General features: G+C 39.2%; 1 pseudogene; it reads right to left on the bottom strand.

The window, feature by feature from the left end:
- LOC105043157 (sterol 3-beta-glucosyltransferase UGT80A2-like) lies at nucleotides 1-27,783 on the bottom strand (annotated as a pseudogene).
- Between the last annotated feature and the right edge of the window lie 3 nt (nucleotides 27,784-27,786).

The raw sequence follows: 27,786 nt of genomic DNA on the forward strand, positions 1-27,786 counted from the left end.
AGAAACAATACTCGAATAATTATTTATTACAACAAAGGATCCCTTTTTCAAGATAATTTATGCCCTTCACTCAGCTGATTTAGTAGCTGCCCGCCTCTCAAACTACTTACCTAGCTCCTTTTTTTGCAGCAGTTCGGTGCATATATTATGCATCATTACAACCGGAGAAACCATAACTTCCTAAACATCTCCGTACAGAGTCAAAAAGGTGTTCGATGAGACCTGATGGTGGTGGTGGAGTTTGAGGTTGCAATTCTTGAGGAAGATGCTTAAAAAATGCTTTCACTGCTACTGTCACACCATCTTCTGATTCCATGGCTACGCTGAAATATGTCATAATAGTAACCTGAACCATCTCCGATAATAACCTCATGATTGCTTTATTTCTTTTTGGAGAATGCCACACTACAACAATATTGCTTCCTTGCGTATATATGTTTCCAACAATTTTACCTTCATAACCATTAAGAGATGGGATTGCCTTGTCCCATTTGACATCAAAGAAAGATAAAATAAGTTTTGCCAAATTTGACAAATGCACATTTAGTGTTCAGTTCACCAATGCTTCCTGTTAGCAGAAGCACGAGGAAACAACAGTGCTTTCTGTCCTTTGGGACCAATGAACTCAAAAACACTAAGGCGAGAATGAACAGCATCCTTCACTTACCTTCGTACTTTAGCAAGCGATCACTCACTCAATCCACAAAAGTGCCAGGCACAGAAGGTCTGACTTGACCTCACCCAACCTTCCTTTTGCTCTTCCTTCGGTTTGGCACCACGAATGTGCCACCTAGGAGCCCCACTCATATTCAAAAGGCGCTACGTACCAAAGTGGTTGCAGGAATGAACTCATAATTATAACGTATCCACATACCAGCATGCTTGGAAGGACAGCAGCCTTAGTAGAAATGACTAGGTAAGAGAGAAACATGAAGACCTAAAATTTGACAGGACTTGTAACTGTTTGAAAAGCTTGCAAACATAACAAGAACGACCACCAAATAAGGATTCATAAACTCAACAATAAATAATTGGAATAAGGATTGATGGTTATGGTTGCAGGAGGTCACATTCCATCAACACTATCACATATTATGTAGCAAATTGATCAAAAACATTATCAAGCCACCTCGTTCATTTCAGAGAATCATACTTTGTGGCTACGTTGTTTTGGTGAGTGCATTTTTTTGATGTTTCCGTTTCAATCAATTAAATTTAATATCCATTAAAGCCGGACAGACAATAACTTTGACATACTCTGGGGACATGCAGAAAGAAAGAAGAAATCGGAGAAACATAATCATGTGATTGTTTTCATTGTAGCTTTTGACAACCATAGCTGGTTGGCCTGGTGACTCCCGTTTTCCAATATCAGTCAACCTGGAACGTAGATTGATAGGGAGGGAGGGTGCAACTATAATTGTCCCTTGCCAGCATTCCCCAGCCAGTGGTTGGTGTTTGAAGGTTTCTTTCTGTTTCCCCTCTAAATCTTTAATCTACTGATGGCAACATTTTTCTTCTATTATGTTTTCTTGCAAAAATAACATTTCGCCATCGATTCACCCTTAACCCTGGATTGAGAACTCTCTCGTCTTCACACTTCAGATCTATCCTTTTTAACACCAGCTAGGGTTTCCCCAAAGCTGCCTTCGAGCAAGATTGCAACAGCAGCACGCACGCAGATGGTCAAGGACAGGTGAGAAGCATGGAAACTTTATGAATTATTTTTTTTCAATGACTGAAAGATGACTCACAAGTCACAACTAAGTTTTATATCAGATACTGAACTGACAAAAAAACTCCCATGTCAAAGATCTAATTATTGGAAAACTTAGTTGGCATTCCTCTCACCACATGAGAGGTCCAGGGTTCAAACCCTGAGTCTACAGAGAGTAGAATTTTCCACTAATTTGAAAAATATAATAGAAGTTTAAAGGTTGATAGATTTTCTTTGGTCTCCGCTCATTCCACTTGATGCAACAGCATTAAAAGATCGCTTGCTGTGCACCACGGGAGGCAGTGATAGCTTAAAAAATCAGCTCATGAGGTGTTTAGATCAAGTTTTAATGCAATGGAGGACTCCAAGTAATCAATCATAAAACATGAAAGAGTTTCTGGCCTATACCATGCTGTCCAGCACAATCAAGGAGAAGACTGCAGCCATTGATGTGTCTAATATTGGGCCTATATCAGCATAAAACAAGAAAGAGTTGCTGGCCTATATCAACAAAAGAGTTAGGTCCTACCATGTCTAAAAGAAGATTAGTAGTCAAAAAAAAAAAAAGACTCTTTTAATTTACTTTGTCCAGTTTGTAGCATGAACTGAACAATGATGTCATAATATTGGGCTTAGTTAGGAGTTCTAATAGGATTTGAGTACATATTTCTTATATCTTTCACTGATCTTATCACATCTTCTCATTGATAAGAATCCACATTGGATTTCAATTATGCTGAAACATGTAGTTTCAACACGCATGAACTTCTGTATCGATGTCTCTGTTGTTTAATTGTTACTAAGCAAATCTGCTGTCTATTTAATTCTGCACTCCTAATTCATATTTTGGTTATTGCGCATTTATGGAACACTTGATTAAACTCCAATCACCTGAGATCTGTAGTCTTCTCTTCCTCCCAAAGACACAGAATCTGAATGCAGATATAGTTAATGTTAGCAATCATGCACCTCAAAGACTAAAACAGCAATGCAAACACAAAGGGTCAATAGTGAGCGTAATCATGATCCAAGATCACAACAAAAAAGAGGAGAGGATGCCCCCTCAAGTCAGCATCATGCCACATGACGAGCAAGGTAAACACAATCACCCCTCAGACCCTCGGGCATCGGTCCTTAATGTAAGTCCTAAGAAGAGGCTAGTATGGCATCATGGACCAATCAAGACATACCCCAACCACATGAGCTTCCCACAGCCCACATTCCAAGTCACCTTTGGACTAATCAGTATTGGATTGAACTGATCACCATTGAAAAAACAAAAATGAGCTCCCACAGCCCACATTCCACCTCATCCTATGTTCCACATGTCCATATCTCTAGTCAACTTATCAGAATTGAAATAACAAGAATGAGTATGCATGCGATAACAATAGAATAATTTGAATAAATAGCACAATAACCACACATAACATGTAGCAATATAACATCATATATAGCCATAACCATTTTATCACCAAGTATATGTTTCATATCATTAAGTATTTTAGAGGTTCAAAACAAGTCGAAACAGCCATTTTGGCCTAAGTTTTGTAATATAAGCTTCTGTTGGGCCAGGAAATATCATATTTCAGCTCAGGCTTAAGATTATGAAATAGACAGCCCATATCAGGTGTCATACTCAGTTTCTGCCAGACAGCAATTGGCCTATCATGAAGGTTTGTGGTTTTGTGTTATCCTGCATTCGTCCTGGGTATATGGGCCTGACTTACCTTTGCATGTCAGGCCCAAAACCATATCTCTATCAGGCTTACATAATATAGAACATGGTTTAGCTCAGCCCTCTTGCCAAAATAAAGTAATATGAAAGAAAAAGGTCAAGGCCAAGATTTTAAATCCAATGGGATGGGGCTGTCCTGGTTTTTCCATAAACAGGATGCTCCGTCATCCCGTCTCGTCCCGACACTTGGGATAGGAAATATCCCAAAATGCCCTGATGGGGATGCTGGTGAGACAGCCTGTCCTGACACATAGGATGATACCCCATCCCGATGTCCCCCCCCGGACAAAAGGGCTACTGGTCGCTGGCTCCATGCCAACACATAACGTCTCCTCGGACTCTAACTGGAGCATCAGCATGCAGCTGTTGCCAGCAATCCTCAAGTCACCAAGTTGGTGCCAGATTTCGATGAAGCCTAGATCAAAAAAAGGTTTTGGGGAAAAAAACTGGTCATGGATAATTGTTGCTTCACAAAATCACACACCTGACCTGGCAGCAGCAGGTCCAAGCAATCAGCCTTAGTAACTTCTATATTATTTTATTTTGTTTTAATCTCCAGATCTATGATAAGGGGTTTGTTGGCTACACAGATCAAATCATGTTCTTCTAGGCTTTGGTACTACCATCGGCAATCATGCACTCCAACAACACAAAACGCACAAGTGGAGGATCCACAGTGGGCACTATCTTGATCCGGGACCAGAGCAGCCAAAAAAAGGGGGAAAATGAAAGGGTACTTTCTCTGAGATTGACATGTTGCTACGTGAGAAGCAAGGCACACACGTTTATCCTAAGATCCTTTGGGACAACAATATCACCAGCAGAGAGTATCATAGAGAATATGAGTGATACATTGGCCTCTCCTAATAGGTGATGAAACTAAGGCAGCAGCCCATTGGGTGTCATGTAAGGTTTTCATATCGCTCAAGTTATTGATTTGAAACAACACTGAGCATCCACCAACATGCAATATTAGAAAATATCAACTCAAATAATATCAGCTGATATAACTGAGTACACCTCGACATATCAGCATATACAATATGGACAAATTTGCTAACATATCTTAATCCCCATTAAATCATAGTAGCTTGCAAGAGTTCTCGTCTAGGCTTCAGCTCTCGGCCTCAGCCAGACAGGCAGAGATAGGTGGTGACCGCAGAGACTATATAAGGTGCTCACAACATGGACAAGTTGTATCTCATTTGAATTGAGAAATATGCCTTTGGCATGCAAGGTGCAGTGGTTTTGGATGTCTGTGAAGAGGCCCACAAGGTAGACATTCACTGCTACATAGAGGGTGGTGATGACATGGCTCTGGAAGTCGATATCGTTTTCAATGTTTTTGATGTCTGGGAAATCTTTGGAACCAATTGCTCAAAAGCATAGCTTCAAATGAGGAACCAATTTCCAACAACATTTCCATCCTTGATCAGAATTGGTGGGGCTTCTCCATGTCACCATCCCTCATTCTACTTCTGTGCCACATTAACACCATCTGCTTCCCAAGAGCTAATCTCCCATCAACATTTGAAGACAAAATACATAGGTTCCATGGAGAGAGGGGTGGAGATAGAAAGATGGTGAGGAAAGGGAAGCAGATTAACAATTTTTCTACACATAGGTCGATCCTTAATCATGTTTTACTAAATCAGGTGATATACTTAAATCTTCTTTTTCAATATTGGTCACTCACTATCATTGAAATAAATGTGACACCCAAGATTAAAAAGCTCAATCAAACAATTAATGCTCAATTCATTCATAAATTCATAATGAGTTCTTGGCTGTCCTGTTCTCAGATTTTAGACAGCAGTTGACCAATTTCATTGGAACCCCAATCTAATCTACCCAAAGGGCCTTCCACATTGCAGATAATCCCTTATTAGGCCTGAACAACACATGTATCTATGTGCATCTGTTTTGTACGTATTCATGTATATACACTAGAATGTTACTTTGTTTACTTTATCCTAAATGAAGTGATTTACAAGACAAGGACGGCAAGAAAGATTTTTTACTCTTTTTATTGAATGTCTTTTGTTTTTTCCTTTTTCTTTTTCCTTTTTTTGGTTGTGGGGTGGAGGCAGGGGTATAAAATCAGGCTAGATATCGCTACATAAGATCTAAGAACTGAGATGGCTTCGATAGGGTTGAGGGCAAGGTTTATCATACAGCCTGGTATGGGGCGAACCATACCATACTGATATGGAGTATTGCCCCATGCCGACACTACCACGCCGTATCGAACCATGTAGTGACACTATGATAGGATTTTACCAATATAGTGTCCAGTACTGAGACGGCGAACCATGGTTGAGGGGATATGGCCCTATATGATATTCATATAAATTGCTGATAAACAAGAATTATTTGTGAGAATTGGTCTAGTGGTTAGCAGTTAAAACATTCAAACATATCCACAAACAGGAACATCAACCAGTCCTAGAAATTAAGATGATATTTAAGGTATATTATCTGCACCAACAGCATATGTTATTGGTATCATAATATCATTTTACATTACTAAACATTATGAAGAAGATCAAAACTAAATATCGAGAACTAGTCAACAACCTAGGAAAAAGACATCTCAAAAGGAAAATGGAAGAAAACACACAATAAGACCCACAAACAAAATAAAATAAAGAGAAATAGGCTAGCATAAATATTTACCTTTGGATCCATCATGAATTTTATTGCATTGACCAACCTTGATGGTGTAAATTCATCCACAGGAATAGGTGGGGGGGTCCTAACCCTCTAGCGTGCACACGCTCCCCCCAGAAAGGCTGATCACCAAAGAAAGGTACAATGGTAGTTGGACACTGCACATCATTAAACACCAATATTTGAAGAATTGTTTCTATTCCAATATATTTTAGTAAAGAGGGGACAAAGAAAAAAAAAGGAGTTAAGTACCCCAGCCTTTAGCCCAGCAGCTGTTGTTCCAGCACCACCATGATGCACCTGAGTAGAAAAACATTGCAAATTATGATCAATGGTTTAACTTCCAGCAAACAATCATATATAACAAAAAATTCACAAATAAAAGAAAAAATAGTTGCATCTAGTGCTAATTTATCTGCAAATATGTTGAGAAAAACTTATATTGAACATAATTTATATTTTAGATCTTTGTGGTGCTCACTATATTTCAAAATCTATAGTCCATGCATTGTACTCCAAAATTTTGCATGAAGCGATGACTGACAAAGGAAATACTTGGAACATGATACAATAGCTTGAGCTAAGTTTATTGTACAAAAGCATGATGAAGAATGTCAACATTAATGATGCATATGCACATTGTGAACTTATGCTGGCATATATCAACCATCAGATCAGGATTTGCCGAACCATCCTGAACTGGGCGGTTCAGGGCATTCCGAGCCATACCGGCAGCAAACCGAGACAGTTCGGTTGAGCAAATTGGAACACTGGAAAGAGAGGAAGAGAGAGAGAAGAGAGAAGGGAAAGAGAGGGTGAGGCTGCCAGAAGCTGGTGGCGGCCCGCTGAGGCCGCCGAGGGCCATGGAGGCTTTTACGGCTCAGTGTCATCCGATAGGACATTTAATCGACAAATAAAGAGAGAGGGGCAGCGACAGTATTGGAGGAAGGTGCAGCCAGCAGAGAGGCTATCGGAGGGCACCGGACGGTGAAAAATATGCGAGCGGAGCTACAGCCACGAAACAAACGTGATTGCCCCTATTCACTCATTGTATTTTTTTTTAAAAACGATGATGAATAGTGAAGCCGACAACAGATTTACCAGCTTCACTTAATGGGGGTTTCTTAAAAAAAAGCCTGTGAAACAAGGGCGTTTGCCTCTATTTCATGCCCACGGTGCCACAGGCCTCAATTGCGCTGTCCGACGGTCATGACGGCTAGCTGGAAGCCCTTCGACAGCTTTCCCTCCCTTCTTTTCTCTCTCTCCCCTCTCTCTTTATCTCTCTCTCTTTTCCTCCTCTCCAGTTCCCTTCTCCTCTGTGATGGTTCGCACCGGTCCGATCCGATACGGACCATACTGAGTCTATTGCCAGCCGGCCGGCCAGCATAGGTCTCGGTTCCAATTCTATCTTCCTTGCATCAGACAGTTTATTTAAGTTATTTTAAGCAATAGAAAGATTCAGATTTTCTCAAGCTATTTCTAAAGTTGCTTACTCAGAATGCAACTGTCAATAAAATGCACTTTCATTGATCCGAAAAGCATTTTTTATTTAATCCTAAAACATTTTTTTACAAAATCATTCAAGAGCTCTGGTGAGTATTATGTGTTTTCATGCAAGCTTAGAGGATTGACTAGATAAGTTCTCTATAAACAGGTCTTGGTCCAAGCCAAACCACATTTTTTCAGCTAAATTATTTGTGTTTTCCAACCTGTTTATGGTTCCACAGATTTCTTCAGCATTAAAAAGTGCATTGAAATTATTATATTTTGATCCATCGACAATGTTTATGTCAATTGAGAGCAATTTTCAGTGAGTTAAGTACTACAAGAGTTTAAAAAAGGCACAAGATTCCTACCATTGTAGGATCTAGGGAGGGTCATATGTACGCGACCTTACACCTATGGGCAGAGAGGCTATTTTCCATGTTTCTAACATGTGACCTCTAAGTCACAACGGAGCAACCTTACCATTCCACCAAAGTGTACGCTTAGTCAAGTTCTATAAGAGTTAGCATTCAAATACTCGGTACCACATAAAACCCATATGTCACCCAGGCCCCTTTATTTAGCTTGAAACACCTGAACCTAAACTTAAATATGGATATTATATGACAACTGAACAAAGATCTGTAAGAGGGAACATTTAGATATCGTAAGGATCCAACACTAGGACATGCACCACACTTGACAACTACATTTTTACCAAAAAAAAAAAAAAGTACTGCATGTCTATATCACTGATAACTAGATTTAGCAAAAACCTTGTAGAAGCAAGGATTGCTTAATTATGGTTTCAAGCTTGGTAATGAAATGTCCTCCTGCTCTCACATCTATTCTTGCTTCCAAGCCATGCCAAACAATGACTAGGAATGTAGCATTACTTTCTTGGATGTTGTCACGACTCTTACTCTCTAAGGGCCATCCATCAAGGCTTTATCCTTAGCCAAAATGTTTATCGAATACACAGGTTTCTATAGATTTGGAAAAAGAAATCCCGAGGTTGATTTGGTAGGTGGTAAGAAACGGAGCCCTCCAAATTGGTCTTACTCACAATAATTAGCACAACTATGACGAAGTTACAAAGAAGTTGGGGACTCACATTCTAATTAGGACTAACTTGCACTAGGGGCTTCCCTTGATAGCATCTTGGATGTGCAATTACATCTCTATTGTTTACAGATTGCATTTGGCCAGCAGGCTAGAGTATTAGCAAGTCATAATTTCAAAGTAAAGAGGAATGAGAGGTCAAACCAAAACAAAGCATAAGAAATTTTATTGAGCATAGAATATGTGCACCCATGCAGACACGTATGTATACATAAGCAGATAAATATGTATGTTTGCATATATCGGATGTGAATTAATGCATCTGTTTTGTAAACACTGTATATTGCTAATAAGCCTAGAGTTCGTAGTGAGCCATGAATTTAAACTAAAGAGGAATGAATGGTCAAACAAAAACACAGCATAAGCAAGCACATGTGCATACAGATACATGCATATGTATATACTTAGTACTTACGCATCATATGTTTATATTTGGTAGAGCTAAAATATGGCACAAAGTAAGGTGTCTCCATGTTTCCACACAACCAATTTCAAAGATGGGGTTCCAAAATGATGAAACCAAAACAAAGCCATGATTTTAAATGAAAGAGTGAATGGTCAAACTGAAACCAAGCACAAGCAAGCACATGCTGCATCATATGCATATGTCTGGTAGAGCTAAAATATGACACAAAATAAGAAGCTTGCGGACAACCAATTTCAACAATGGGTTCCAACATGGCTAAACAACTGGATGATATAGCCAAGGATTAAAGTGCCAGCAATGCTGGTCGGCACAAGCCAGCAAGGGGCATGGCTAAGTGCCAGCACTTAAAAACCTTGAATGAAATAAACTAGGACAATTCAGATAAAATAAGTCCATATAAATGCAGCTAATGAATCACAAACGTGAATTTAAATATTACCCTAAGTTATGCACAAAAATTACTCAGAATACATTCACATGGCAAAATGACTCCCAATGCTTCAGCTCCTAATCTGGACCATATATAACTGCCAAATCAAAAAGGAATAGCTGGAAAAATGAAGCAAATAATAGATAGTTTACATTAACTGACAAAACTCATAATTAGGGTCTCTGCTTATATATTGCAAAGCATGAATTATACAAATCTATACAGACTAGCATTAACAATAAAAGTTAGATTTTCATGATAATTAAGTTTTGAAGGTGCATCCCAGAAAAGTGACAAAATGATGTAATCACCGGAACTAATGACAAGATGCAAGGTTGATATTGCGAGCAATATGTAAACTGACAAAGAGTTAATGGTCTGTACCAACAAGAAACCACTAAAAATAGAAGCTTCAACCACTTTTTTACAAGAATTCAGTTCTGGAAAAGAGATAGCACAAAATTATTTGCTTTAATATTTAATGATGAATAATTTGCATACATCCAACACAAATTTCCAATAATTGTTATAGTTTTTGGTCTGGGCAGAAGGCAGATATAAATCAAATTATACAGAAAAAAATATGGCTGAATATGTTGCATGGAATGTCAAATATGTTGACCCCCCCACCCCCAAAAAAAAAGAAAAAAAGGTAAAGAGTCATAAAATTAAGAATGTTTCCCTAAATGTGCAGCAAATATGAAAAGGTTAATAATGAGTACAATCAAGCAAGCATAGGATATAAGTAGAAAAGAGAATAAAATGCTAAAGAGACATTTGAATTGGCATCTTCATGTACAACAAAGACTGTTTGAAGCCCCTATCCATGTAAGGAACACAAAAAAAGTACAGGAGACCAAACAATTCTGATGCCTGTGTAGGTCAATAATAAAAGGTCATACACTCTGAAAAGGCTTAAATAAAAGAAAGGAAAAAAAAATTCACTACGATCTGGATAAACAAATGAAAATTCAGTCAGATCTGGATAAACAAAAATGAGCTTGACTAGTAACAAATGGTTGTAAACGACACATCCTGCCAGCCTAAAAGAGGGACTTGACCTTGTCACTTCAATTATTACACAGTTACAATTTTTATGCTAAATTATCATGCTACAAATATCACTGTCCATGGGGCACTACCATGAAACATCCAAAAAAAAAAAAAAGCGATAAAGCATCAAAGAAGGGGAAAAAAAAAAAAAAGGGCTATACATTCAGATCTAATTAGTACTGTCAAAATGGGCCGGCTCGGCCCGGCCCATAAGGGCCTAAAATTTGATGGGCCGAGCCGGGCTAGGCCCATCCAAAAAATGGGACATAATATTGCTGGCCCAGCCCAGCCCTTTAAGGGCCGTGGGCCGGGCTGGGCCAGCTCATGGGCCTTAAATCTCAAATGACTAATAAAAAAAATTAATAATCTAATAAAAAAATCAACTGACGGGCGACTACCCAGAGGGAGATACCAACTGGGAGAGAGATACCAACTGGCGGGCGACTATCGAGAGGGAGAGAGATCGAGGAAGAGGGGAATCGTCCGGTCGACGGCGTCGGTCGTCCGTCGATCGGCAGTGGTCGGAAAGGAGGGGCGTCGATCGGTGGAGAGGAGGGGCCCGGAGGAGGGGGATCGTCCGGTCAGCGGTCGGAAAGGAGGGTGTCGATCGACGGAAAGAAGGGGCCCGGAGGAGGAGGGCTGGAGGGGAATCGTCCGGTCGGCGGCGTCGGTCGTTAGTCAGTCGGCAGCGATCGGAAAGGAGGGGCTCGGAGGAGGGGGATCGTCCGGTCAGTGGTCGGAAAGGAGGGGAATCATCCGGTTGGCGGCGTCGGTCGTCCGTCAGTTGGCGGCGGTCGAAAAGGAGGGGCGTCAATCGACGGAAAGGAGGGGCCCAGAGGAGGGGCTCGACGTCCTACTACTCGACGAAGACGATCGTCTTGCTAACAAGGAGGCGGTCGTCCTGCGGTGATGTGGTGGCAGCGGTGCGGCGGCGGCGGCAGCCGGCGATGTGGGGGCACCGGGGCGACAGCGACGACCGGCGATGTGGGCAACGGTCGGGATTCGGGAATCAAATTAAAAAACTTAAGTCCCACTCCCACCGTCCCAGCCTCCCAATAAAATATAAAACCTAATACATAATAGTAATACTGTTACACTGTAAATTGTAATAAGATTTTTTTTTTAAATTTTCATGGCCCATTTAAGCTGGCCCGGCCCAACCCATATTAGCCCTTGGGCTGATGTGGGACGAGCCAAACAGGCCCGGTTGTTATTTGGGCTACTCGTATGGCAGCCCAACCCATCCCATTTATAGGGTAGGGCAGAATCGGTCCTGTGGGCCAAGCCCATTTTGACAGTCCTAAATCTAATCTATTTCATTGGGAATATGTTGAAATGGACCTAGATGAAACAGGGTACTTATGGCTCAAAAATGAAGAATAAAGTGATCCGAGAAGATAGAGGGAAAGAAAAACACAGCACATGCAGATTTATATGGCTCAAACAAGGGCCTATGTCCATGAGCAAGGATGGAGCAAAGATTCCATTATAATTAAAAAATAGAGTATAAGAACCAAGGATCGGTGAACCAAAACCAGACCCTGTGCTAGCCGGCTGGCAGTACAGTTCAGTATGGCTCTGTACCGGGCCGAACCGACGGGGAAGGGAAGGGGAGAGAGAGAAGAAAGAGAGGAAGAGAGAGAGAGCGAGAAGGAGAGGGAGAGAGGGAATGAGGGGGCGAAGGAGAGGAAGAGACGGCCTCCGACAGCTATCAGAGGCCATCCGAGCTCTTGCCAAGCTTGATAAGGGTAAAGAGAGGAAAGAAAAGAGAGAGAAAGATCTTATGGGTCACAGGAGGCTCTCGAAGCCTCTGGACAAATGGCGACCTCACCAAGAGCTCTCTGATAGCCGGCGAGCCAACTCTGAGAGAGCTGAGGGTGGCTGAGGCCGAAGGAGGGCCTCCACCCTCCTCCGATTCAAAATAGGAGTTCACCCTTATTTAATTTTTTTTTTGTTTTTCTTGCGGACTTTCCCTTACTTTTTTTTTTAATAATTTGGTTGAAGTCAGCAAACCATTTGCTGACTTCAACCGAAATTACAAAAAAAAAAAAAAAGGTGAAGTTGGCAACTGCGTTGCGGACGTCGCCCATTAAAAACCTAAAAAGGGCAACTTCGCCAGTTAAAAACCAAAAAAAAAATGAAACAAGGGTTCACCTATTTCGAACTAGAGGGCAGAGGACCTCCTCCGGCCTTGGCCGCCCTCAACTCCCTCGGAGTTGGCTTGCTGGCTGTCGGAGAGCTCGTGGTGGCGTTGCCGTCCGTCCGGAGGCCTTCGAAGGACTCCAGTGATCCGTAAGATCTCCCGCTCTCTCTTCTTTCCTCCCTCCGCCTTTACCAAGCTCGGCAAGAGCTCGATGGCCTCCGACGGCTACCGGAAGCCCTCTCTCCCTCTTCCTCTCCTTCTTCTCCCTTCCTCCAAGATGGCCACTGTGCCGTTTTGAGCGCCAAAATCGGACCGGTGACTAAGTAGACATCACCATTGACTTGATGGAAGAGTACTCTATGTCTATGGTGTCGGGAAGGGGAATACTTTTCTTAGTTGTTTCCGGGACCTAACCCAACTAATCCTTTAGAATGGATGGAAAGAGCTTTTTGGCAATAGCTAGCACTACATATTTAACCTTTAGACTAAGCCGAAGCATGTAACACATCATTGTGTTTTGAGTCTATTTACTTATGTGCACTGCAATTGTACAATGAAGAAAGGACATCACCTTGATCAGTTATGCCAATTTTGTCAATAAATAAAAAGGCCAATCTTAGAATGGATATTCATGTGACATTTCTGGATTGTTAAAACTGTAAAGGAGAACAAAGAGGGTGTAGATATTGTGTATAAGATTACAAAAAATCAGATAAAATCTCACCATATGCTGCTGGATTTGCAATTATCGCATCTGCTTTGAAAGGAATGCCGGTATCAACATCTAGGTCCTTGCAGGGTGGGAGTAATGAAAATATAATTTCCTTGATCTGTTTTCGCTGAATATGTATCTCTGAAGGTGATGAAGGTAAGAATCCCTTATTCTTGACCATATCTGTTCAAATTATCAATCCAGTACTCCCAAGTTCCACTAATTTTTAGCTTATCACGTCTTTTTAACAAGTAATAAACAACAGATGCATGTGATTCACATACATGCAGCAAGAATTTTGGGATCTCCACCTAGAGGGTAAAACTCCAGTCCATCAGTCAATACGAACTCCTTAAAGTTTGCATGAGTTGCTAGTCTAACACGATGCCCATGGTCCTGCAAGAAATCATCGCAGGTTATCTCGCTGATCCTTTTTATTTAATTAGTATGTGAAGAATATACGAAGATATTAAGACAATAATTGGGGAGGATATTGTAGCCACTGTTAACAAATACTTGGATGGAGACCACACTAATTAAAGCTGATGCTTGATGTCATAAGAAGTAACGTAAGAAATGGCATTTAGATCAACCAATTCCAATTCACAGCCTAATTACTGTACATAAAGTAAAATTATATTATAAAAAAGTAATAGTACTTCAACAAATAAAAGAGTGCGAATCAACCAAACAAATGCAAGAGCATCATTACAAATTAACAAGTCAATGGACAAGAAACAAAAATGTATTAGTTGGTCAACATATTGTTGAATGATTGATGCATTCTAATACAAATAATAATACTAATGATAACAGTATAACAATTAACTAATGATAAGCAACAAAGTTTTGTCTCTGTAGAGTGAGCTTTCATTTGAAATAATGCTTATATTTTATTAAAGATATTCAACCACATATTCCATCTAGCAGGAGCGCTCATATACAGAACAAATAACATTATATCCCAGATTGCCATATATGAAAAATCCTAATGATTATTTTGATGATTTTCTGCCAATTTGCACAATTTATCCTCCTCAGATCAATTCAAACAAATCATCAAATGTGCACTTGCATTGTCCGTTAACCTAAATACAAAGAGCATGGTGCATCATCTAGGCAAGCAAATGGATAGTAGATCTCTCCATGTGATCTAATATGCAACCCAATCCAACTTCTCCAAAGCATAAAATTCTAAAGTACATCTTTCTTTGCACTTTTTGATTCTATTCAAATAAGCAAAATTTTATGTAAAGATACTATAAGTTAGTCAATAATAAAATGGTAGCTTCAGTATATTTAACTCACAACAGCCGGATGCTCTACCATAATAAAAACAGGTTAAGTGTTTTTCAAATTTGATAAGCTAAAATATCTGCCATATATTGATCAGTGAATTACATTAGTACATTTTTAGCAAGTGCTTCCACAAGTTAAATTGGACAAAAAAGAGGCTCCATATGATGTAAGGCATCTATAGCTTTCCAGGTGAAGAGAACGCTAATGACTAGTTTAGACACTATTTATGCTAAAAATAAAGCTAACCTGTAGATGTTTACCAATAGCAACAAAGGGCCGCACATCTCCTCGTGTACCAACAATAAGAATAACTATTTGCATAGGCGGTCTGTATTGGAAGTCCGTTGAGTCTAGTAATTCTTCATCAACTGGTTCAACAGCAACATCCTCAGGCCTAATATCAACTGGCATAGGTTCTAGACTGCTCGGAACATCAAATTCTAAAGTTCGATCATCTTTCACCGTAGCTATTCAATTTAACATTTTTAGCTGCAGCACATACCCCCCCAAAAGAAAAAAAGAAAAAAGAAAAGAAGAAAACAAAGCTTTCAATTTCTCTCATAAATTGCATGGCTGCTAAAAGTTTAGAGTATACAGGCAAAGAATAATGCAAGTTTTTTTGAATATAAAAGTATAAAACAATGCATCGTATGCAAGGAAGTGAGTGGGTTTATACACAATTACACAAAATGATGGTCAATAATAAGAGACTCAGCTTTGTAACATCCCCAGTTGGAGGTTCCTTAAAGATCACCACAGGACAGCGTGAGAGCTGAAAGTGGCAGAAACCCAGAATATCTTTTTTTTTTTTCTTTTTTGATGAAGGCAGAAATCCAGAATCAAAAATTCTAAATGTTTAAAGAAGGCATAGGCATGACTCCAAAATTAACCACAAGTAATGGTTAATCTGTGAAGCATCTTAAAAGGTACCCCTTTCATGAACATGTGCTACAAAAGATATTTCTTTAACTATGTGAAACTTTGCAAATCAATCTCACCTGAATTTGAAATCTTATTTCAAGAATACATGAAAGTAGAAAAATGCATGGTGGGTGCGAAAATGAAAAAAAAAAGGCTGGCATGTTAAGACTGCTATCAAAAAGTGTTCGGTTACTCACTTCAGCCATTAAAGTGACTAAAGCATTCTATAAATGTATGCATAGATGATAAAGTGGACATCAACAGTAGGCATATAAATACTAAAAAAAAAAAAAAGTGGTAAAGCATGTTTGCATCAAAATCAAGTTAAATTTACTTCCTAGGACTTTAAATTGCAAGAGCAGAACAGAAACTGAGATGCTTAGATTCAAAACTGTTGCAAGTCATGTTAGGTAATTCATGCATTTTCTTGATATTTGGGGGAAAAGGATTTTTTTTTTTTTTTTGATACCTTGGAAGTTGCATTAGATTGAGTTTTTTTATTTTGCAAGAAAATGGCCAGTCATAAAAGGTATCGAATTCATCAATTCAGTAAATATAGTGGTTCAAGAAATAAATATATACATATACAACAATCATCAAGAGTTGGAATTGAAATATTAAAAAAATGTGGTATATCACTGTTTCACCAAAATCAAATTAATAGTACTTCTGAGGACAAGAAGTTGTAAGATGATAACATACACTGAGCTGCTTGGATTCAAAAGTGGGAACATATTTTGGGCCCTCTGAACAAAGCTTATAATTGATCAAGCAGAACCTCTTAATGGTCTTGACCAAATGCAAAAGAGATATAAAAAGGCTAATAATCTCATTTGCTATATCTTTCAAGTGATGTTAGCTAATTCATGCATGTTCCTGACAAAACAGAAGATACTAAAGGAAGTAAGGAACTTTTCGATCGTAGAAGCTGCATCAGGTTGAGATATCTGTTACATGCAAATGGCCGTCCATGGATGGAAGGTGTTCATTACAATAATTAGCTTGCTTTCCCATAAACTAAAGGGCAAGCAGAGGATATTTTATGTTCGTTAAAATGCAACCTTGTGAACAAAAAGAGAAGCAGCGAAGGCCAACTATAAACCAATGCACACCCTACACACAATCTTACATTAAAGTCCCTCTCTCAGAGGTGAGGCTCTTTCTTGAGCATCCAATAAAGTTGTATTATTATAATCAGCCTGCAAAGCATGCAGTTGACAATCCAATGTCCTAAAATGCAAAACCTTGTAAAGGCGAACCGTAACTTCATAAGATTAGTCTACATTTGAAAAATTAATGAAATTATATGTTCTAGTGGACATTTGGTTCATATGATAAATGTGTCATGTAGCTTTTAGCATTTTGGCCCAAACTATCAAAATGTGACAAGAATGGTAACTGATCTCAGATTGGGTATATTGTGAAGTTAAGCAGCAAATAGGGCTCTCATTTTTAACCGATAAAGCAAGAGGGGTGTGTTGTCGCCAAACTCCTCGATTTGCGTGCGTTTAGCTCACCGGTGGGATACACATGCAAAAATGTCTTGTGCCGAAGAAGATGGGGGGTTCTCCAGCATGAACCCTCCAATGCCTAAGTTAGTGGAGGAATTTGAGAACAGTAGAGTAATTGCCCGAGCGAGAAAAACCTTACCGAATACCCCCATTGCTTCCGTTTTATATAAGGTATTTGACGGTTACCCTGAAAGTGCGCCATTATGAGGCAGTTACTCCCCAAACATGCGTCACTGTGAACGTCGTGGTAATGGATTTTATAACGGCATTAATGTCATGCACGTCGTGGGCAGGACCACGTTTATCAATTTGTGCGTGTCATCCTTTAGGCTAGTGGTCAGAGCTCTTTGGGGCAAGACGGCTTGGAGACGACTTCCCTTCTTCCTTGAGGCAAGTCGGTTTGAGGCCGACTTGCCACTCTTCTTTGGACCAAGTTGGACGGAGACCGGCTTGGTGATCTTTTCTTTGGACCAAGTCGGCCCGGCCGACTTGGTGGTTCTTCTCTGGACCAAGTCGGCTGGAGGCCAACTTGGCTGACTTTTCTGGGCTAAGTCGGCTGAAGGTCGACTTGTCTGGCTCTTTGAGCCGAGTCGGCTGAAGGTCGACTTAGTGTTCTTCTTCACCCAATGACCGAGTACGACCTTTGAGTTGGTGAGAGGTCGAATCGTCGCATTATGCCGGATATTGGGTTGTTGAACTGGATTGTCGTAGACACGGGTTTATTTCCCAACAGGGTGCATGGCCTGTAATCGCTAGGAGATATTTTAAACATGCATTCCACAGGACAGCATCCTCATGTTGACTGCCCCAGATGGGATCATCGTTTTGAAGGTCTTTTACAAATGAAGACATCATTCCTGATAAGCATATGAGAGACATCAAATAAGTATAAAACTAATAGTAGATGGTTTGTTTTAGCAGGTATAGCTACTAAGACATTATACACATAGTTGACCATTTATAATGTACCCACAAAAAAAGAAAGAAAGAAATAGAAGCACAATATGCACCATGCAGGCTGCTGAGAGGTTCTGACACACCACTTGTTTTGTTATCCAAAGTATAAGCACAGTCCCAAACTAGCAATGGCAGATAAAGATTTGCAACTAGTAGATCAGAAATGCACTAGCTACTCTTAGTTATTCAAGATGAGATTTCAAAACAAGGTTTGTAGTACTAGTAGGTACCATACTATACCGGTACTGAACCGGTACACAGTCTTGTACTATACCAACATTCTGTATGCCTCACCGTCTCATACCGTACTGCATATCGATACTGTAATAGGATGGAACCAGTACGGAGTCCAGTACCAAGATGGCATATCTTATTTCAAAATGTGTTGACAATAAAGCAACCAAAATGCACTTGGTACAAGGACAACTTACTCTACACAAGACCTCATCAAATACTACAACATAATCCAAAAAAAAAGTTGAGGTCATGGAATAGGTTCATACCTTCATTTTTACAGAAATCTTATCATCAAATAGTTGGGCTACTGGGTGATCACATGGATTGCTTTGCCTGTGTCTCTCAGTTTTTAATCTTTCCCAATTATGCTGACCTGAGGATGTCTCTGACTTTTCAGTATTCTTCATCTCACCAGGCATGGTACTTGCCCTGGGTCAATTTCTGTTAAGGATCACTGAATAAAAGAGTTTCAGAAATAGCACCAACAGTAACATCATAATGAAAGACACACATGCATACACCAAAAAAAAAAAAAAGAAAAGAAAAAGAAAAACTCCAACAGTAAAAAAATCAACCCAACGCCTTTAAATTCCTCTTGAGTTTGATAAACACAAAATATTTGCATTTTTTCCAACCTTTATTTTGGTAACCAAGCAACTAATTTAATTTAATCATGGAATATGTGGCTGAAAAAAAATAAAAAGGATAGCACACTACTGAGACAATTTAAAGGATTTTCCAACATCAATTCTGTTAATAAGTCTATGCACTATTATCAGTGCAAATCAAAGTTCGTGGCATAACTAAATCCAGAGAGTCACCGGCCATTAATATGGGTTTGACAGGTATTAGGAAAAAGGAGGAAGTGAGACGGTTCACCCTTGCAATGCAAGATACAAACCACAATGCAGTCCAAGGAAAATGTGTTGCATAAATTATCAAACTAAATTAGTTTTCAGAAGACTGAGATGCCCTCCTTGCAGCCTCTTATAGTCTGGTATCTCCATAATTTCGTCCAAAACCCAAAGCTAAAGCCAGAAAATAGAGAAGCAATTGCATAATAGTTTACAAACCGCTGAAACACATAGAAACTTCATGTGAACGTGACTAGTTCCTACATACCACCCGTATAGTGAAAAAGTAGGTTCACGCCTTCCAAGGTAAAGCAAGGGAGCAACTACACAACCTTCTGCCAAGTGTTCTGCTAACCATATCTACCAGCTAATTACATGATCTAACAAATGGAAATACTACTGTAGTATAAATCCATATCAGTATTATGTAACAGCTAATGCGGAGACAGGAAAAAATGGAGAGAAGAGAATAGAGAATGGAGGTGCTGAGGTGCTCAGTTGCATTCCCTAGTTGAACTTACTGTACATCTTTTCTATTTAATTAGGCCAACAATTGTCCAAGTGATAATAAGACCAAAATACACTTTTCTATTCTGGTCAGTTGCTTCTGCTTTGTTCCATCCATGCTAGTCACTCCAAAACCAAATGATTAAGGCCCAGTTACTTAAAGCAACTAAGATGGTGACCACAAAACCCCTTAGGCACAGACACTGTGAAGTGTGAACACTTATTTGTACCTTAAATTGACAGTCAATGCTTCTTTCTTTGCTGTTTAAATTCCTCTTGAAATTTACCAACATCAATTTGGTATGAGTGGAACTCTTGTATGATGGTTCATTGCCTGTAAATTTAACTAGCAAGATGGAAATATTGATGAAAAATCCACAATCTAGTAATTAATTTTGTTGCTTAGTCAGATGATCACTGTGACAAGATTCCATCTTCTCCTACTTACAACCCGTCAATATCCTAAACAAAGGACAGTAAGATGTGCAAAGCACAATGACAGCAAGAAAGGTGGATGATCACTGTGACCAGATTCCATCTTCTCCTGCTTACAACCCTGTCGATATCCTAAACAAAGGACAGTAAGATGTACAAAGTTCAATGACAACAAGAAAGGTGGTTGCACATATTAAACCAACAAAGCAAGGATGGATGATGAATATCATCAACTTCCAATGATGAGCATGCTTATGTTTTTTAAAAGACAGGCTGGATGCCTTAGGGACCAAAAGGAGGAAACGGCAGTTAGTGAGTTTACCAAAGGTGATGATAGGGGAGACAAGCAAGTTCACCTGATGCAGCTTTCAGCAGCTTAGGTAAGGCAGATTTTTTTCCCCTTTTTCCTTTCTCTGCCTTGGTTGTCAAACTCCTTCTAGTTTTTCAAAACCACGGTTTTCCCATCATATTTCACCAAATAATAGGAGAAGATGTAGTCTTAGATATCTACAGAATAGCTCCTTATGGTGCTTAGTCAAGGCTTTAGCATGCCAAGTTGCCAACAATCTCATATGACAGAGAAAATGAAGGATGAATCAAGGATTAAAGTGTTGGCCATGCCAATCCATGCCCCTAAATCTGTCCTTAGAAGAGATAGATCAATATGCAGCACGACTGTTTCCTGGTGCATGTATGACAGAGTGCACCAAGCCTCCCCATGTTCAATACTAGCATCTATATTGTGCTAGTGCTAGGTCAACACAGCACTAGCGTGCTGAGCCTCCACATGTTCAGTACTAGCATCTACATTGTGCTAGTGCTAGGTTGACACAGCACTAGCATGCCGCATTTAAAGTTTGAATCAGGTATTTTTATAAGAAATTGCATTTAATTATATTTCCAACTGATGACAACCAGGATTGAGGTATCCATTCCAACAACTGGTTGTCACAGCAGTGTCATGTGCCATGCAGTGTGACACATGTTGTGGCATGGATATTTTTCAGTGGACATGGGACATGGGGGTTTAGTTTGTGTTTTAAAAAGAAATTGATGCTTTAAACATGTTTCTATGTTTGGTAGGGCAATTTTTATGCATTAAATTTTTATTTTAACCTTGTTAATAGCATTTAGCAATTAAAAATGTGCATCAATGTAAATATAAGACACATATTGATGATGATGATACCAAAATTAATTTTTCAAGGTTTCACATCAGCCCTGTGCATACTGCATACTACATTATTAAATAATTTTTTTTTTTAAGAAAAAAAAAGAAGTCTTATGTGTCTTGGTCAAGCTGATTTTGAGAATATACAAGTTTCACATAGGTTCATATTAAACCCAAGCACACCCAACTTTAGCTTGATTAACATGCAATCATTGTAGCATCTGCACATTTATATCGCAATAGGCTACCATAAACTTCCTCGCAATTCACTCTTTTACAATTTTAGAATTATTTAGCATAAATTGAATTTTCAAACTAAATGTAACTCAAAAGGGAAAAAAACAATAGGGTTGTAGATAATGGCCCACTTGACAATGTATAAAAATCAACCTGAATGAGCTTTATTGCATCTGATTATTTTCAGACATGTTGCTTTGGATGAACCTCCCAAAATCACTTATTTTAATTCCAGATTTGTGTGCTATAGTTAAAAACAACAAAATAAAGTTATATTAAGCTACGAATTCTGAATAACTATTATCTTTAGTTTATATTTTATATATTAATGACATAAAAAATGGAAGGGAACCATTATCTTATAACTGCAAGAGGAAGGCTCCGATCTGCCTCAATTTCACCTCAAACCACGCAAATTTTCTCACCAGACTCTTGGAAATCCCCAAACACCACATTCTCAATATACCCAAAACATTAAAAAAAAAAGGGTGGAGGAATTTTTTCTTTTTTTGGTTGGGGTGGGGGTGGGGGTTTATGCTTGGTATTAATCTATATCAAGCATTATTGGTAAATGTATTATTAGTATGCATGAGGCAATACCACTCAATACCAAGCAACTCAGCCCACTATTGGGTGCCAACTCAGGCTCAGCATGGTATGTGGCAAACAGCATGGAAGGCACCGCAGCACAGCCAACACTCCAATCCTTGATACCAACTATGCATATCCAAGAAGGTGCACTTTGGGATGATATGGATGTTCCAAACATTTCTTCCTATAAACTATAAGCAAACCCTTCATCTTCAAGACAAATGACCCAAAAAGGGCTGAAAGTTGGGTTAAATAAAATTCAACCTCATCCAAATTAGGATTTGCATCAGATTCAGATCAAAAGATCCATATCTGACCAAATTCAGATATGGATTTGGATACAAGGATGGAAAATTTTTCATATGCAAATAGAAATACAGATACTAAGTTCTTCAGATTCGATGGCATCACCATCAGTTTGCTATTTTTTTAAAAACATGAAAAATGAATCTTTGTTTCTATTTTATCTAAATTTAAAAAATATAAACATTATTATTGTCGATTTTTTAAACTTTAACCATAAATTCTATAATCGGTGGTTATGGTGGTGGTGGCAATGGTAATGGCAAGCATTGGCAGCATGGATGGCAATTGTAGTGGCAGCAATGGCGATGGTGGTGGCTGCAGAGGTGGCGGCGACGGTTGTGGTGGTAGTGGTGGTGGTGGTGTAGCAACTATAGAGGTAAGACAACTTGTTCATCTTTTCATGTGATAGCCACTTTTAATAGCTTTCACTTTTCTCAACAACCAGACAAGAGTTTTTTAAAAACAAAAAATGAAAACTACCTTACCAAACAAGTGTTCTATCTCAATTTTCATGTTTCTTTTTTTTGTTTGAAAACCGGGAAAAAAAAATTATAATGATGCTAAATAGGGCCTAGATCAGATACCAAGGAATTTTGAAACCCAGATATTTGGCATATATATTTTTTTTCCAAAAGCCCTCTCTTAGTAAGAGCTTGGATTAGGGCTTGCTTAAAATTGACATGGATGACCTCACATTCATGCTGTTCAAAAAGGTGGCTATTAATTATATGAAATCACTCTTACCTAAGGTTCGCCGTCTCAATACCAGACCTCATACCGGTATTATCCTGTTACAATATCGGTATATGCTACAATACGAGAAGGCAAGGCATACCGAGTGTCAGTACAGTACAAGATCATATATTGGTTTAGTACTGGTACCTAATGCCCAGTACAGTATAGTACCAAGTACCAACCAGTGCAAACCTGGCTCCTATATATTAAAAATATTTATTTTAATTTTCATTCTCCTCCCTATTAAAAACATTCATTTTGCTTAATTTAATAATCTAATAATGCCCTTATAAAAAATCAAAAGTTTAATTTGTATCCAACATTATATCCAATTTATACATGTATCCATTTAGAACAAATATGGATATGGTTGATATCCAATCCATATCCATTTCTGTTTAGGACATATATGGGCACAATTTTTTTAGTATCTGTTTAAATTGTATGATCATATTTGTAACTACTAAATACGCATGAACGTAGAAATGTATATATCAAGATTCGCTGTCTCAATACCGGACCCTATACTGATACCATTCTTTTACAGTGTCGTTATGTGGTACGGATCGGTATAACAGTATCGATATAGTATAGATGGCATACCAATATGATACGGTATGGCGTACCAGCATGATACAACACGATACGGCAAACACTAGTATATACCAATATCTGGTCTTGTTACAACCCTAGATGCAGTAAAGCAATTGAACATTTTGCATGCTTGTGATTGAAAGGAGATCAAAACTTCTAAGTTATTGCATTTAATCAGCCTACATATAAGAAGTCTAGGAGAGAGAGTGAGTCACTTTTCAAGTTCAACACCAAGTGCATGCTAAGGTCACTTTTAGGGCCCATCCGAAGCTGCAGATTGGTCTAAGGTTGTAGATGCTCGTAGATTCAATTTATACAACATTTACACTAAGCAAATTTATCTCTTCCCTATGATAGCATGATATTCCTTTTTAATCAAGTCAATCTCAACTAGTGCAATTTAAGCAAGAAACAAAAAGAATCTTTGATGATCCAAATTGACGTGAGAGAATATGAGTTGATATCACATCGTGGACCCACAGAGTGAAGTGACGAACATTTTAACATAGGAATGGAACCTCGAAATTGAAAACAAAGTCAAACCTATTCAATTCACTAAGATGAGCTTCCAAAAAGGATTGGTGTCAAACACTAACATGCACAATCTCCTTGTCCAACAGAAATTTAACATACTGAGTTTTAAGTGATGTAAAGTTGGTGCCAACAGCCTAAATTCTTTCAGGAAGTCCAAGGATTTTTGGCAAGGATATGAAGCATAATGATGGATTTAACACCTAAATCACGAAAACTAAAAAGGTCAATCCTCTGTGTTTGCCATAGAATGAATGCAAACACGAAAATTCAACTCCACAGGGCTATGCAGACAGATTCTTAAGGTTTAGGTTTCCACCATAATTCCAGCCCTCTATATAAATAGGATTTTGACTTTGAGTAGATGTGATAAATACAACACAACAGTTTGAATTTTGCCATACTATTTCCTGAAGCTTCTTCCTCCCTTCTCCTTAAAATTCTCATCCTCTCTTTAGCATCTTTCTTTTCATTATTTGAGGATGCCATGCGTCCTTTCTTGCACAATTAATCTCTATTTGAATTGTTCACATCAATATTCCTTATATAAGATGATTCAAAAAGCAAAGTAGATGGCCTTGGACTAACTGGATGAGTTCGTGCATCAAAACCAAGATTTTACATCCCATGAAATGAGGGTATCTTGATTTCTCCATGGAATGAGTGCCCCACAATCCTACCTCATCCCGCAGCAGTCCCAATCGAAAGGCCCATGAGTGCCCCACAATCCTACCTCATCCCAGCAGCAGTCCCAATCGAAAGGCCCATAGGTACCCTCCATTTCTCTCCTCTTTCTTTCTTTTCCTTTCTTTTTTTCTTCTTTCTCTCTTTCTTTTTCTTCTTTCTCTTCTTTCTTCCTTCTTTCCTTCCTTTTTCCTGACCTTCCTTTCTATCCTTTTTCTTCTTCTTTATTTTTCTTATCCCTTCTTTAGCTGCTTTCTTTCTTCTCTTTTTCTTCTTCTTTCTCCTTCCATTCTTCCTTCTCCATTCATTCTTTTTCTTCCTTCATTTCTTTCTTTCCTTTTTCATCTTCTTTCTTTTCACTTTTCCTTTTCTTCATCATTGTCCTTCCTTTCTTCCTTTCATTTTTTCTTCTTTCTCCTTATAGATGGGTTTAGAATCCCAACCCTATCCCAGTTCCATTTTCTCATAGGAACAAGATGGGATGGCCATTAATGTGACGGATATTTTGTCTAACCTCGGTAATAGCTGATACGAATCCATCTCGACACTATCCAACATCATTTACCTTAGATATGGACAAATTGAAGGGACAATTGTGTCGGCCCGAGAATAGCTGTAGCAGTTACATCCACTCGGCCATTATCGCACGTTTAAAGTGGCTATAACTATGAAGTAACATGTGAAGCCATTACTATATAGTTGAGCATAATTATAGCAATTGTCATGCAATTAATGCACATCTCGCCCATCTTGATAACAGCTATCGAACTCCCTCAATAAATAGGAGTAAACAGAAGACTCTCTGATAAGGTCCACTATCTCGATATCGGATACCATATCCGTATGGTTGGGTCGGTACGGTACAATCAATACAGTACAGTACGCATCCTATGCCGAAATAGTACGGTATGGTTGATGTAGTATGGGTTCATATGCACTTCGATACAGGTCCGTATATACCTCAGTATGGGCCAGTATATCTCAGTACTAGTGGTACGAGACTTGTACCGACTCAAAGGAGAATTTCATATGGTTTCCTCTAGGTATGATACCGTATGTCCTATACGGGATGCTATGAGACGGTACAGCAGATCATGCTCTCAAGTAAGTCATTCGACTGCTCTCTCATACTTTTTCTCTTCTATTATTCTTTGCATTCCGACTAACTTGAGTATTAAAGGATCCACCATTAGAAAAACTCTGACAAAAGGACTTTCTTTCAGGTCCATCTACCAATCAAGAAGCTACAACAACCACATTCCCGAATCCTCACCGCACAATGGGAAAAGACCGACCCCACCATCACCTCAGCTTGATGTTGAAGTTCAACAGCAACAATTAGGACACCCGTCATCCCCCCAAGACTTAAAATCTTAATTAAAACTATTTCTTGTCCCAAAAGGAGAAAAGATTGAAATCAGATAAAGGCAAATGTCTTCAACAACAATAGTCGAGATGCCTCTCATCCCACGAGGACTTAAAATCTTGATTAAAACCATGTCTTGTTCCAAAAGGAGAAAAGTTTAAAATCAGATAATGGCAAATGTCCTTGCTAGGTTCAGTTATCTCTAGAAAAAGACCCCATTGTACGTACTCATGCTTCAGAATTTGAGTTGTAATGGGTAAACTTTGGCTTGGACGAGTCAGTCAAGGTCAACTTTGGGTAAGTCTCATCAAAAGTATCTGTGACAAGCCATCAGCCTCGTATCTCTCAGCCTTGTGTCTCTCACAATAAATCTCTATTTGTCTTGTAGAACCACTAAACACATCCAATTGGACTTCCCTTCAAGAATCACTAAGGGCTTGTGCCTTCATTGATTCTTTCACTAGACAACTGACATCAGAAATTCATTCCTTGTTGGATGATTAGGTCCCTCACGTTCTCTGCAAGCTTTCAGTTATCTCAACCTATCGATGCAATGGAAGTTCTTGAAAGCTTCACAAATAAGTCACAGTGGCTATAAAGTGTCCGAGAAACTACACTAAAATGCAAGACGATTCTTCCAAATTCATCACAGAAAAAAAATGTTCAACTTGTCCTAATATAAACTCCAAAACTAAATATCGATATTCTTTGGTCACCAAAACCCTACAAATAACCTCTGTCCGGGTTCAGATCCCAAATCCAAAACACCAACTAACCGCAACCCACCGACTCCATAACAAACAAGTTCAAAATCCCGATCTTCCGTATCGATCTCCCATTAAAATTTCAAGCAGTTTTCCATCAAAATTTCTCATCCAAAACCTCAAGATTTCAATCCCACCGAAACAAAACAAAACAAACGAACAGAAGCAATCAACAAAATATCTAGTTCTCCACTGCGCACCGCTTCCAATTCCAACTCATATCCGACCAACCAAATAAAGAACAACAAGGGTTTCAAGAACAAAGAGGAGGAGAGTAGAAAGATCGATAGAGAGAAACTGACCAGATGGCGACGAACTCGATCCATCGCCGTTGCTTCCCTCCGTGCCGCCACTGCTCCCGGCCATCGCTTCCTTGGGTGAAAGAAAGAGTGGAGCGAGAAAAAGAACACGGAGAGAGAGGAGCGGGATGCAGTGAGCGAATCTGGCGCGAAGCCGAAAAGAAAAGAAGAGGAAAAGGGGCATGCACCGTTCTGACCCACGCCACGTGTCACCTCCCGAGCCGCCACCGTAGCCCACTGCACGAAAATAACCACCGGTCCGTGGAAGAAGAGTCCAAGCGAACACGTCG

The sequence above is a fragment of the Elaeis guineensis genome, chromosome 4 (assembly GCF_000442705.2).
Source record: "Elaeis guineensis isolate ETL-2024a chromosome 4, EG11, whole genome shotgun sequence".
Taxonomy (NCBI): domain Eukaryota; kingdom Viridiplantae; phylum Streptophyta; class Magnoliopsida; order Arecales; family Arecaceae; genus Elaeis; species Elaeis guineensis.